Raw genomic sequence first — 16,369 nt, forward strand, 5'->3', positions numbered from 1 at the left:
AAACGCTAATATGGGACATACGCTAATATGGGACAAACGCTAATATTGGACAAACGCTAATATGGGACAAACGCTAATATGGGACAAACGCTAATATGGGACAAACGCTAATATGGGACAAACGCTAATATGGGAAAAACGCTAATATGGGAAAAACGTTAACATGGAAAAAACGCTAATATGGGAAAACGCAAATATGGGAAAAACGCAAATATGGGAAAAACGCAAATATGGGAAAAATGTAAATATGGGAAAAACGTAAATATGGGAAAAACGTAAATATGGGAAAAACGTATTTATAGGAAAAACGTATTTATGGGAAAAACAAAAATATGGGAAAAACAAAAATATGGGAAAAACAAAAATATGGGAAAAACAAAAATATGGGAAAAACGAAAATATGGGAATAACGAAAATATGGGAATAACGAAAATATGGGAATAACGAAAATATGGGAAAAACGAAAATATGGGAAAAACGCAAATATGGGAAATACGCAAATATGGGAAATACGCAAATATGGGGAAAACGCAAATATGGGGAAAACGCAAATATGGGGAAAACGCAAATATGGGGAAAACGCAAATATGGGGAAAACGCAAATATGGGGAAAACGCAAATATGGGGAAAACGCAAATATGGGGAAAACGCAAATATGGGGAAAACGCAAATATGGGGAAAACGCAAATATGGGGAAAACGCAAATATGGGGAAAACGCAAATATGGGGAAAACGCAAATATGGGAAAAACGCAAATATGGGAAAAAGGCAAATATGGGAAAAAGGCAAATATGGGAAAAAGGCAAATATGGGACAAAATCAAATACGGGACAAAATCAAATATGGGACAAAGGCAAATATGGGATAAAGGCAAATATGGGACAAAATCAAATATGGGAATAACGAAAATATGGGAACAACGAAAATATGGGAACAACGAAATTATGGGAACAACGAAATTATGGGAACAACGAAATTATGGGAACAACGAAATTATGGGAACAACGAAAATATGGGAAAAACGCAAATATGGGAAAAACACATACATGGTAAAAACGCATACATGGTAAAAACGCATACATGGGAAAAACGCATACATGGGAAAAACGCATACATGGGAAAAACGCATACATGGGAAAAACGCATAGATGGGAAAAACACGTATATGGGAAAACACATATGTGGGAAAAACGCTTATATGGGAAAATCGCAAATATAGGAAAAACGCAAATAATGGAAATACGCAAATCTTGGAATAACGCAAAAATGGGTAAAACGCAATTATGGGAAAAACGCAATTATGGGAAAAACTCAATTATGGGAAAAACGCAAGTATGGGAAAAACGCAAATATGGGAGAAGAGTAATGTGTGGCACAACTTAACTACAAGAAGGATTCGGTTGGTAGGAGATATATGGGAAAAACGCATATATGGGAAAAACGCATATATATGGAAAAATGCAAATATGGGAAAAATGCAAATATGGGAAAAACGCAAATATAGGAAAATAGCATATATGGGAGAAACGCATATATGGGAAAAACGCAAATATGGGATAACCGCAAATATGGGAAAAAAGCAAACATGGCAAAACAGCAAACATGGCATAACAGCAAACATGGCAAAAAAGCAAACATGGCAAAAAAGCAAACATGGCAAAAAAGCAAACATGGCAAAAAAGCAAACATGGGAAAAAAGCAAACATGGGAAAAAAGCATACATGGGAAAAAAGCAAACATGGGAAAAAAGCAAACATGGGAAAAAAGCAAACATGGGAAAAAAGCAAACATGGGAAAAAAGCAAACATGGGAAAAACGCAAATATGGGAAATACGCGAATATGGGAAAAACGCGAATATGGGAAAAACGTATATATGTGAAAAACGCATGTATGGGAAAAACGCATATACGGGCAAATCGCAAATGTGGGAAAATCGCAAATATGGGAAAAACGCAAATATGGGAAAAACGCAAATATGGGAAAAACGCAAATATGGGACAAACGCAAATATGGGACAAACGCAAATATGGGACAAACGCTAATATGGGACAAACGCTAATATGGGACAAACGCTAATATGGGACAAACGCTAATATGGGACAAACGCTAATATGGGAAAAACGCTAATATGGGAAAAACGCTAATATGGGAAAAACGCTAACATGGAAAAAACGCTAATATGGAAAAAACGTTAATATGGGAAAAACGCAAATATCGGAAAAACGCAAATATGGGAAAAATGTAAATATGGGAAAAACGTAAATATGGGAAAAACGTAAATATGGGAAAAACGTATTTATAGGAAAAACGTATTTATGGGAAAAACAAAAATATGGGAAAAACAAAAATATGGGAAAAACGAAAATATGGGAATAACGAAAATATGGGAATAACGAAAATATGGGAATAACGAAAATATAAGAAAAACGAAAATATGGGAAAAACGAAAATATGGGAAAAACGCAAATATGGGAAATACGCAAATATGGGAAATACGCAAATATGGGAAATACGCAAAGATGGGAAATACGCAAATATGGGAGAAGAGTAATGTGTGGCACAACTTGAGTACAAGAAGGATTCGGTTGGTAGGAGATATAGGGGGAAAACGCTAATATGGGAAAACCGCAAATATGTGAATAACGAAAATATGGGAAAAACGCAAATATGGCAAAATGCAAATATGGGACAAACGCTAATATGGGACAAACGCTAATATGGGACAAACGCTAATATGGGACAAACGCTAATATGGGACAAACGCAAATATGGGATAAACGCTAATATGGGACAAACGCTAATACGGGAAAACGCTAATACGGGAAAAACGCTATAATGGGAAAAACGCTAATATGGGGAAAACGCTAATACGGGAAAAACGCTAATATGGGAAAAACGCTAATATGCAAAAAACGCAATTATGGGAAAAACGCAAATATGGGAAAAACGCAAATATGGGAAAAACGGAAATATGGGAAAAACGCAAATATGGGAAAAACGCAAATATGGGAAAAACGCAAATATGGGAAAAACGCAAATATGGGAAAAACGCAAATATGGGAAAAAGCCAAATATGGGAAAAAGCCAAATATGGGAAATAGGCTAATATGGGAATTAGGCAAATATGGGAAATAGGCAAATATGGGAAATAGGCAAATATGGGAAATAGGCAAATATGGGAAAAACGCATATATGGGAAAAATGCAAATATGGGAAAAACGCAAATATAGGAAAATAGCATGTATGGGAGAAACGCAGATATGGGAGAAACGCAGATATGGGAAAAACGCAAATATGGGATAACCGCAAATATGGGAAAAAAGCAAACATGGCAAAACAGCAAACATGGCAAAAAAGCAAACATGGCAAAAAAGCAAACATGGCAAAAAAGCAAACATGGCAAAAAAGCAAACATGGCAAAAAAGCAAACATGGGAAAAAAGCAAACATGGGAAAAAAGCAAACATGGTAAAAAAGCAAACATGGGAAAAAAGCAAACATGGGAAAAAAGCAAACATGGGAAAAAAGCAAACATGGGAAAAAAGCAAACATGGGAAAAAAGCAAACATGGGAAAAACGCAAATATGGGAAATACGCGAATATGGGAAATACGCGAATATGGGAAAAACGCGAATATGGGAAAAACGTATATATGTGAAAAACGCATGTATGGGAAAAACGCATATATGGGCAAATCGCAAATGTGGGAAAATCGCAAATATAGGAAAAACGCAAATATGGGAAAAACGCAAATATGGCAAAACGCTAATATGGGACAAACGCTAATATGGGACAAACGCTAATATGGGACAAACGCTAATATGGGACATACGCTAATGTGGGACAAACGCTAATATGGGACAAACGCTAATATGGGACAAACGCTAATATGGGACAAACGCTAATATGGGAAAAACGCTAATATGGGAAAAACGTTAACATGGAAAAAACGCTAATATGGGAAAAACGCAAATATGGGAAAAACGCAAATATGGGAAAAACGCAAATATGGGAAAAATGTAAATATGGGAAAAACGTAAATATGGGAAAAACGTAAATATGGGAAAAACGTATTTATAGGAAAAACGTATTTATGGGAAAAACAAAAATATGGGAAAAACAAAAATATGAGAAAAACAAAAATATGGGAAAAACAAAAATATGGGAAAAACGAAAATATGGGAATAACGAAAATATGGGAATAACGAAAATATGGGAATAACGAAAATATGGGAAAAACGAAAATATGGGAAAAACGCAAATATGGGAAATACGCAAATATGGGAAATACGCAAATATGGGAAATACGCAAAGATGGGAAATACGCAAATATGGAAGATGAGTAATGTGTGGCACAACTTGACTACAAAAAGGATTCGGTTGGTAGGATATATAGGGGAAAAACGCAAATATGGGAAAACCGCAAATACGGGAATAACGAAAATATGGGAACAACGAAAATATGGGAACAACGAAATTATGGGAACAACGAAATTATGGGAACAACGAAATTATGGGAACAACGAAATTATGGGAACAACGAAAATATGGGAAAAACGCAAATATGGGAAAAACGCATACATGGTAAAAACGCATACATGGTAAAAGCGCATACATGGGAAAAACGCATACATGGGAAAAACGCATACATGGGAAAAACGCATACATGGGAAAAACGCATACATGGGAAAAACGCATATATGGGAAAAACACGTATATGGGAAAACACATATGTGGGAAAAACGCTTATATGGGAAAATCGCAAATATAGGAAAAACGCAAATAATGGAAATACGCAAATCTTGGAATAACGCAAAAATGGGTAAAACGCAATTATGGGAAAAACGCAATTATGGGAAAAACGCAAATATGGGAGAAGAGTAATGTGTGGCACAACTTAACTACAAGAAGGATTCGGTTGGTAGGAGATATATGGGAAAAACGCATATATGGGAAAAACGCATATATGGGAAAAATGCAAATATGGGAAAAATGCAAATATGGGAAAAACGCAAATATAGGAAAATAGCATATATGGGAGAAACGCATATATGGGAAAAACGCAAATATGGGATAACCGCTAATATGGGAAAAAAGCAAACATGGCAAAACAGCAAACATGGCATAACAGCAAACATGGCAAAAAAGCAAACATGGCAAAAAAGCAAACATGGCAAAAAAGCAAACATGGCAAAAAAGCAAACATGGGAAAAAAGCAAACATGGGAAAAAAGCATACATGGGAAAAAAGCAAACATGGGAAAAAAGCAAACATGGGAAAAAAGCAAACATGGGAAAAAAGCAAACATGAGAAAAAAGCAAACATGGGAATAAAGCAAACATGGGAAAAAAGCAAACATGGGAAAAAAGCAAACATGGGAAAAACGCAAATATGGGAAATACGCGAATATGGGAAAAACGCGAATATGGGAAAAACGTATATATGTGAAAAACGCATATATGGGAAAAACGCATATATGGGCAAATCGCAAATGTGGGAAAATCGCAAATATGGGAAAAACGCAAATATGGGAAAAACGCAAATATGGGAAAAACGCAAATATGGGACAAACGCAAATATGGGACAAACGCTAATATGGGACAAACGCTAATATGGGACAAACGCTAATATGGGACAAACGCTAATATGGGACAAACGCTAATATGGGACAAACGCTAATATGGGAAAAACGCTAATATGGGAAAAACGCTAATATGGGAAAAACGCTAATATGGGAAAAACGCTAATATGGAAAAAACGCTAATATGGAAAAAACGCTAATATGGAAAAAACGTTAATATGGGAAAAACGCAAATATGGGAAAAACGCAAATATGGGAAATATGTAAATATGGGAAAAACGTAAATATGGGAAAAACGTAAATATGGGAAAAACGTATTTATAGGAAAAACGTATTTATGGGAAAATCAAAAATATGGGAAAAACAAAAATATGGGAAAAACGAAAATATGGGAATAACGAACATATGGGAATAACGAAAATATGGGAATAACGAAAATATGGGAATAACGAAAATATAAGAAAAACGAAAATATGGGAAAAACGAAAATATGGGAAAAACGCAAATATGGGAAATACGCAAATATGGGAAATACGCAAATATGGGAAATACGCAAAGATGGGAAATACGCAAATATGGGAGAAGAGTAATGTGTGACACAACTTGAGTACAAGAAGGATTCGGTTGGTAGGAGATATAGGGGGAAAACGCTAATATGGGAAAACCGCAAATATGTGAATAACGAAAATATGGGAAAAACGCAAATATGGCAAAATGCAAATATGGGACAAACGCTAATATGGGACAAACGCTAATATGGGACAAATGCTAATATGGGACAAACGCTAATATGGGACAAACGCAAATATGGGATAAACGCTAATATGGGACAAACGCTAATACGGGAAAACGCTAATACGGGAAAAACGCTATAATGGGAAAAACGCTAATATGGGGAAAACGCTAATACGGGAAAAACGCTAATATGGGGAAAACGCTAATACGGGAAAAACGCTAATATGGGAAAAACGCTAATATGCAAAAAACGCAATTATGGGAAAAACGCAAATATGGGAAAAACGCAAATATGGGAAAAACGCAAATATGGGAAAAACGCAAATATGGGAAAAACGCAAATATGGGAAAAACGCAAATATGGGAAAAAGCCAAATATGGGAAAAAGCCAAATATGGGAAATAGGCTAATATGGGAATTAGGCAAATATGGGAAATAGGCAAATATGGGAAATAGGCAAATATGGGAAATAGGCAAATATGGGAAATAGGCAAATATGGGAAATAGGCAAATATGGGAAATAGGCAAATATGGGAAATAGGCAAATATGGGAAATAGGCAAATATGGGAAATAGGCAAATATAGGAAATAGGCAAATATGGGAAATAGGCAAATATGGGAAATAGGCAAATATGGGAAATAGGCAAATATGGGAAAAAGGCAAACATGGGAAAAACGCAATTATGGGAAAAACGCAATTATGGGAAAAATGCAAATTTTGGAAAAACGCAAATATGGGACAAGAGTAATGTGTGGCAACACTTGACTACAAGAAGGATTCGGTTGGTAGGAGATATTTGGGAAAATCGCAAATCGGGGAAAAACGTAAATATGGGAATAACGAAAATATGGGAATAACGAAAATATGGGAATAACGAAAATATGGGAAAAAAGCAAACATGGGAAAAAAGCAAACATGGGAAAAAAGCAAACATGGGAAAAGCGCAAATATGGGAAAAGCGCAAATATGGGAAAAGCGCAAATATGGGAAAAGCGCAAATATGGGGAAAACGCTATATGGGAAAAACGCATATATGGGAAAAACGCTTATATGGGAAAAACGCAAATATGGGACAAACGCAAATATGGGACAAACGCAAATATGGGACAAACGCAAATACAAAACACTCGTTCGACCTATACTTGAGTATTGCTCATCAGTGTGGGATCCGCACCAGATTGGGTTGACGGAGGAGATAGAGAAGATCCAAAGAAGAGCGGCGCGTTTCGTCACAGGGTTATTTGGTAACCTTGAGAGCGTTACGGAGATGTTTAACAAACTCAAGTGGCAGACTCTGCAAGAGAGGCGCTCTGCATCGCGGTGTGGCTTGCTCGCCAGGTTTCGAGAATGTGCGTTTCTGGATGAGGTATCGAATATATTGCTTCCCCCTACTTATACCTCCCGAGGAGATCACGAATGTAAAATTAGAGAGATTAGAGCGCGCACAGAGGCTTTCAGACAGTCGTTCTTCCCGCGAACCGTACGCGACTGGAACAGGAAAGGGAGGTAATGACAGTGGCACGTAAAGTGCCCTCCGCCACACACCGTTGGGTGGCTTGCGGAGTATAAATGTAGATGTAGATGTAAATCTAGAAAAAGGCAAATATTAGAAAAATGCAAACATGGGAAAAAGGCAATTATGTGAAAACGGCAATTATGGGAAAAAGGCAATTATGGGAAAAAAGCAATTATGGGACAAACGGAAATATGGGAAAAACGCAAATATGGGACAAACGCAAATATGGGAGAAGAGTAATGTGTGGCACAACTTGACTACAAGAAGGATTCGGTTGGTAGGAGATATATGGGAAAAACGCATATATGGGAAAAATGCATAAATGGGAAAAACGCATATATGGGAAAAATGCAAATATCGGAAAAATGCATATATTGGAAAAATGCAAATATTGGAAAAACGCAAATATTGGAAAAACGCAAATATTGGAAAAACGCAAATATGGGAAAAACGCAAATATGGGATAAACGCAAATATGGGATAAACGCAAATATGGGATAAATGCAAATATGGGACAAACGCAAATATGGAACAAACGCAAATATGGGACAAACGCAAATATGGGACAAACGCAAATATGGGACAAACGGAAAATGGGAAAAACGCAAATATGGGAAAAACGCAAATATGGGAAAAACGCAAATATCAGAAAAACGCAAATATCGGAAAAACGAAAATATGGGAAAAACGCAAATATCAGGAAAACGCAAATAAGGGAAAAACGTAAATATGGGAAAAACGCAAATACAGGAAAAATGCAAATATGAGAAAAACGCAAATATGGGAAAAACGCAAATGTCGCAAAAACGCAAATATGGGAAAAACGCAAATATGGGAAAAATGAAAATATGGGTAAAAAGAAAATATGGGAAAAACAAAAATATGGGAAAAACGAAAATATGGGAAAAACAAAAATATGGCAAATACGAAAATATCGGAAAAACGCAAATATGGGAAAAACGCAAATATGGGTAAAACGCAAATATGGGAAAAACGCAAATATGGGAAAAACGCAAATGTGGGAAAAAGGCAAATATGGGAAAAACGCAAATATGGGAAAAAGGCAAATATGGCAAAAAGGCAAATATGGCAAAAAGGCAACTATGGGAAAAAGGCAACTATGGGAAAAAGGCAACTATGGGAAAAAGGCAAATATGGGAAAAAGGCAAATATGGGAAAAACGCATACATGGGAAAAACGCATACATGGGAAAAAAGCATACATGGGAAAAACGCATACATGGGAAAAACGCATACATGAGAAAAACGCATATATGGGAAAAACGCATCTATGGGAAAAACGCATATATGGGAAAAACGCATATATGGGAAAAACACATATATGGGAAAAACGCTTATATGGGAAAATCGCAAATATAGGAAATACGTAAATAATGGAAAAATGCAAATATTGGAATAAAACAAAAATTGGCAAAACGCAATTATGGGAAAAACGGAAATATGGGAAAAACGCAAATATGGGAGAAGAGTAATGTGTGGCACAACTTGACTCCAAGAAGGATACGGTTGGTAGGAGATATATGGGAAAAAGGCATATATGGGAAAAACGCATAAATGGGAAAAACGCATATATGGGAAAAATGCATATATGGGAAAAACGGAAATATTGGAAAAACGCAAATATGGGAAAAACGCAAATATGGGAAAAACGCAAATATGAAAAAAACGCAAATATGGGAAAAACGCAAATATGGGAAAAACGCAAATATGGGAAAAACGCAAATATGGGAAAAACGCAAATATGGGAAAAACGCAAATATGGGAAAAACGCAAATATGGGAAAAACGCAAATATGGGAAAAAAGAAATATGGGAAAAAAGAAATATGGGAAAAAAGAAATATGGGAAAAAAGAAATATGGGAAAGAAGCAAACATGGGAAAAAAGCCAACATGGGAAAAAAGCAAACATGGGAAAAAAACAAACATGGGAAAAAAGCAAACATGGGAAAAAAGCAAACATGGGAAAAAAGCAAACATGGGAAAAAAGCAAACATGGGAAAAACGCAAATAACGGGAAACGCTAATACGGGAAAAACGCTAATATGGAAAAAAAGCAAGTATGGGAAAAAAGCGAATATGGGAAAAAAGCGAATATGGAAAAAGGCGAATATGGAAAAAGGCGAATATGGGAAAAAGGCGAATATGGGAAAAAGGCGAATATGGGAAAAAGGCGAATATGAGAAAAAGGCGAATATGGGAAAAAGGCGAATATGGGAAAAAGGCGAATATGGGAAAAAGGCGAATATGGGAAAAAGGCGAATATGGGAAAAAGGCGAATATGGGAAAAAGGCGAATATGGGAAAAAGGCGAATATGGGAAAAAGGCGAATATGGGAAAAATGCGAATATGGGAAAAATGCGAATATGGGAAAAATGCGAATATGGGAAAAAGACGAATATGGGAAAAAGACGAATATGGGAAAAACGCAAATATGGGATGAACGCAAATATGGGAAAAACGCAAATATGGGAAAAACGCAAATATGGGAAAAACGCAAATATAGGAAAAACGCAAATATGGGAAAAACACAAATATAGGAAAATCGCAAATATGGGAAAAACGCAAATGTGGGAAAAAGGCAAATATGGCAAAAAGGCAAATAAGGCAAAAAGGCAAATATGGCAAAAAGGCAACTATGGGAAAAAGGCAACTATGGGAAAAAGGCAACTATGGGAAAAAGGCAACTATGGGAAAAAGGCAAATATAGGAAAATGGCAACTATGGGAAAAAGGCAAATATGGGAAAAAGGTAAATATGGGGAAAAGGCAAATATGGGAAAAAGGCAAATATGGGAAAAAGGCAAATATGGGAAAAGGCAAATATGTGACAAAGGCAAATATGGGAAAAATGCAAATATGGGAAAAAGGCAAATGTAGGAAAAAGGCAAATATGGGAAAAAGGCAAACATGGGAAAAAGGCAAACATGGGAAAAAGGCAAACAGGGGAAAAAGGCAGACATGTGAAAAAGGCAGATATGGGAAAATAGCAAATATGGGAAAATTGCAAATATGGGAAAATTGCAAATATGGGAATAATAAAATTCTGGGGTAAACGAAAATTTGGGAAAAACGAAAATATGGTAGAAGAGATATTTGTGGCACAACTTGACTAGAAGAAGGATTCAGTTGGTAGAACGGTTAGTAGGAAATATATGGGAAAAACACAAATATCTGCAAAACGCAATTGTGGGAAAAACGCAAATGTGGGAAAAACGCAAATGTGGGAAGAATACAATGTGGGACAAAGGCAAATGTGGGACAAAGGCAAATGTAAAGATGGGAAAAATGCAAATATGGGAAAAATGCAAATATGGGAAAAATGCAAATATGGGAAAAATGCAGATGTGGGAAAAAGGCAAATATGGGAAAAAGGCAAACATGGGAAAAAGGCAAATATGGGAAAAAGGCAAACATGGGAAAAAGGCAACTATGGGAAAAAGGCAACTATGGGAAAAAGGCATCTAGGGGAAAAAGGGAAATATGGGAAAAAGGGAAATATGGGAAAAAGGCGAATATGGGAAAAAGACGAATATGGGAAAAAGGCGAATATGGGAAAAAGGCGAATATGGGAAAAAGGCGAATACGGGAAAAAGGCGAATACAGGAAAAAGGCAAATACGGGAAAAACGCAAATATGGGAAGAACGCAAATATGCAAAAAACGCAAATATGGGAAAAACGCAAATATGGGAAAAACGCAATTATGGGAAAAACGCAATTATGGGAAAAACGCAAATATGGGAAAAACGCAAATATGGGAAAAACGCAAATATGGGAAAAACGCAAATATGGGAAAAACGCAAATATGGGAAAAACGCAAGTATGGGAAAAACGCAAATATGGGAAAAACGCAAATATCGGAAAAACGCAAATATGGGAATAACGCAAATATGGGAATAACGCAAATATGGGAATAACGCAAATATGGGAAAAACGCAAATTTGGGAAAAACGCAAATTTGGGAATAACGCAAATATGGGAATAACGCAAATATGGGAATAACGCAAATATGGGAATAATGCAAATATGGGAATAACGCAAATATGGGAAGAACGCAAATATGCGAAAAACGCAAATATGGGAAAAACGCAAATATGGGAAAAACGCAATTATGGGAAAAACGCAAATATGGGAAAAACGCAATTATGGGAAAAACGCAATTATGGGAAAAACGCAAATATGGGAAAAACGCAAATATGGGAAAAACGCAAATATGGGAAAAACGCAAATATGGGAAAAACGCAAATATGGGAAAAACGCAAATATGGGAAAAACGCAAATATGGGAATAACGCAAATATGGGAATAACGCAAATATGGGAAAAACGCAAATTTGGGAAAAACACAAATTTGGGAAAAACGCAAATATGGGAATAACGCAAATATGGGAATAATGCAAATATGGGAATAACGCAAATATTGGAATAACGGAAATATAGGAAAAAGGCAAATATGGGAAAAAAGCAAATATGGGAAAAAGTCAAATATGGGAAAAAGGCAAATATGGGAAAAAGGCAAATATGGGAAAAAGGCAAATATGGGAAAAAGGCAAATATGGGAAAAAGGCAAAATTGGGAAAAAGGCAACTATGGGAAAAAGGCAACTATGGGAAAAAGGCAACTATGGGAAAAATGCAACTAGGGGAAAAAGGCATCTAAGGGAAAAAGAGAAATATGGGAAAAAGGGAAATATGGGAAAAGGGCGAATATGGGAAAAAGACGAATATGGGAAAAAGGCGAATATGGGAAAAAGGCGTATATGGGAAAAAGGCGAATACGGGAAAAAGGCGAATACAGGAAAAAGGCAAATACGGGAAAAACGCAAATATGGGAAAAACGCAAATATGGGAAGAAGGCAAATATGGGAAGAAGGCAAATATGGGGAAAACGCAAATATGGAGAAAAATGCAAATATGGGAAAAAGGCAAATATGGGGAAAACGCAAATATGGGGAAAACGCAAAAATGGAGAAAAGACAAATATGGGGAAAATGCAAATATGGGAAAAACGCAAATATGGGAAAAACGGAAATATGGGAAAAACGGAAAAATGGGAAAAACGGAAATATGGGAAAATTGAAAATATTGGAAAAATGAAAATATGGGAAAAACGAAAATATGGGAAAAACGAAAATATGGGAAAAGCGAAAATATAGGAAAAACGAAAATATGCGAAATACGAAAATATGGGAAAAACGCAAACATGGGAAAAACGTAAACTTGGGAAAAAGGCAAATATGGGATCATCGCAAATATGGGAACAACGCAAATATTGGAAAAACGCAAATATTGGAAAAACGCAAATATGGGAAGAACGCAAATATTGGAAAAGGCAAATATGGGAAATATGCAAATATGGGAAATACGCAAATATGGGAAATACGCAAATATGGGAAATATGCAAATATGGGAAATACGCAAATATGGGAAATACGCAAATATGGGAAATACGCAAATATGGGAAATATGCAAATATGGGAGAAGAGTAATGTGTGGCACAACTTGACTACAAGACGGATTCGATTGGTGTGAGATATAGGGGAAAAACGCAAATATAGGAAAAACGCAAATACGGGAATAACGAAAGTATTTGAACAAAGAAAATATGGGAAAAACGCAAATATGGGAAAAACGCAAATATGGGAAAAACGCAAATATGGGAAAAACGCAAATATGGGAAAAACACGAATATGGGAAAAAGGCTAATATGGGAAAAACGCAAATATGGGAAAAACGCAAATATGGGAAAAACGCAAATATGGGAAAAACGCAAATATGGGAAAAACGCTAATATGGGAAAAACGCAAATATAGGAAAAAAGCAAATATGGAAAAACGCAAATATGGGAAAAACACAAATATGCGAATAACGCATATATGGGAAAAACGCATATATGGCAAAAACGCATATATGGGAAAAACGCAAATATTTGAAATACGCAAATGTGGGAAAATCGCAAATATGGGAAAAACGCAAATATGGCAAAAACGCAAATATGGGAAAAACACATATATGGGAAAAACGCAAATATGGGAAAAACGCAACTATGGGAAAAACGCAAATATGGGAAAAACGCAAATATGGGGAAAACGCAATTATGGGAAAAACGCAATTATGGGAAAAACGCAAAAATGGGAAAAACGCAAATATGGGAAAAACGCAAATATGGGAAAAACGCAATTATGGGAAAAACGCAATTATGGGAAAAACGCAATTATGGGAAAAACGCAATTATGGGAAAAACGCAATTATGGGAAAAACGCAAATATGGGAAAAACGCAAATATGGGAAAAACGCAAATATGGGAAAAACGCAAATATGGGAAAAACGCAAATATGGGGAAAACGCAAATATGGGGAAAACGCAAATATGGGGAAAACGCAAACATGGGGAAAACGCAAATATGGGGAAAACGCAAATATGGGGAAAACGCAAATATGGGGAAAACGCAAATATGGGGAAAACGCAAATATGGGAAAAACGCAAATATGGGAAATTCGCAAATATGGGAAAAAGGCAAATATGGGAAAAAGGCAAATATGGGAAAAAGGCAAATTTGGGAAAAATGCAAATATGGGGAAAAGGCAAATATGGGGAAAAGGCAAATTTGGGAAAAATGCAAATATGGGGAAAAGGCAAATATGGGGAAAATGCAAATATGGGAAAAATGCAAATATGGGAAAAAGGCAAATATGGGAAAAAGGCAAATATGGGAAAAAGGCAAATATGGGAAAAAGGCTAATGTGGCAAAAAAGGCAAATATGGGAAAAACGCAAATATGGGAAAAACGCAAATATGGGAAAAACGCAAATATGGGAAATACGCAAATATGGGGAATACGCAAATATGGGAAAAACGCAAATAAGGGTAAAACGCAAATAAGGGGAAAACGCAAATATGGGAAAAACGCAAATATAGGAAAAACGCAAATATGGGAAAAACCAAAGTATCGGAAAAATAAAAATATGAAAAAAACGAAAATATGGGAAAAACGAAAATATGGGAAAAACAAAAATATGGGAAAAACGAAAATATGGGAAAAACGAAAATATGGGAAAAACGAAAATACGTGAAAAACGCAAACATGGGATAAACGTAAACATATGAAAAAGACAAATATGCGATCATCGCAAATATGCGATCATCGCAAATATGGGAACAAAGCAAATATTGGAAAAACGCAAATATGGGAAAAACGAAAATATGGGAAAAAGGCAAATATGGGAAATACGCAAATATGGGAAATACGCAAATATGGGAAAATGCCAAATATGGGAAAAAGCCAAATATGGGAAAAAGCCAAATATGGGAAAAAGCCAAATACGGGAAAAAGCCAAATACGGGAAAAAGCCAAACAAGGCAAAAAGGCAAATATTGGAAAAAGGCAAATATGGGAAAAAGGCAAATATGGGAAAAGGCAAATATGGGAAAAGGCAAATATGGGAAAAGGCAAATATGGGAAAAGGCAAATATGGGAAAAGGCAAATATGGGAAAAGGCAAATATGGGAAAAGGCAAATATGGGAAAAAGGCAAATATGGGAAAAATTCAAATATGGGAAAAAGGCAAATATGGGAAAAAGGCAAATATGGGAAAAAGACAAATATGGGAAAAACGCAAATATGGGAAAAACGCAAATATGGGAAAAACGCAAATATGGGGAAAACGCAAATATGGGGAAAACGCAAATATGGGGAAAACGCAAATATGGGGAAAACGCAAATATGGGGAAAACGCAAATATGGGGAAAACGCAAATATGGGAAAAACGCAAATATGGGAAAAACGCAAATATGGGAAAAACGCAAATATGGGAAATTCGCAAATATGGGAAAACGACAAATATGGGAAAAAGGCAAATATGGGAAAAAGGCAAATTTGGGAAAAATGCAAATATGGGGAAAAGGCAAATATGGGGAAAAGGCAAATTTGGGAAAAATGCAAATATGGGGTAAAGGCAAATATGGGAAAAATGCAAATTTGGGAAAAATGCAAATATGGGAAAAAGGCAAATATGGGAAAAAGGCAAATATGGGAAAAAGGCTAATGTGGCAAAAAAGGCAAATATGGGAAAAACGCAAATATGGGAAAAACGCAAATATGGGAAAAACGCAAATATGGGAAATACGCAAATATGGGAAATACGCAAATATGGGAAAAACGCAAATAAGGGTAAAATGCAAATAAGCGGAAAACGCAAATATGGGAAAAACGCAAATATAGGAAAAACGCAAATATGGGAAAAACGAAAGTATCGGAAAAATAAAAATATGAAAAAAACGAAAATATGGGAAAAACGAAAATATGGGAAAAACAAAAATATGGGAAAAACGAAAATATGGGAAAAACGAAAATATGGGAAAAACGAAAATATGTGAAAAACGCAAACATGGGATAAACGTAAACATATGAAAAAGACAAATATGCGATCATCGCAAATATGCGATCATCGCAAATATGGGAACAAAGCAAATATTGGAAAAACGCAAATAGGGGAAAAACGAAAATATGGGAAAAAGGCAAA

The sequence above is a fragment of the Schistocerca cancellata genome, chromosome 1 (genome assembly GCF_023864275.1).
Source record: "Schistocerca cancellata isolate TAMUIC-IGC-003103 chromosome 1, iqSchCanc2.1, whole genome shotgun sequence".
Lineage (NCBI taxonomy): Eukaryota > Metazoa > Arthropoda > Insecta > Orthoptera > Acrididae > Schistocerca > Schistocerca cancellata.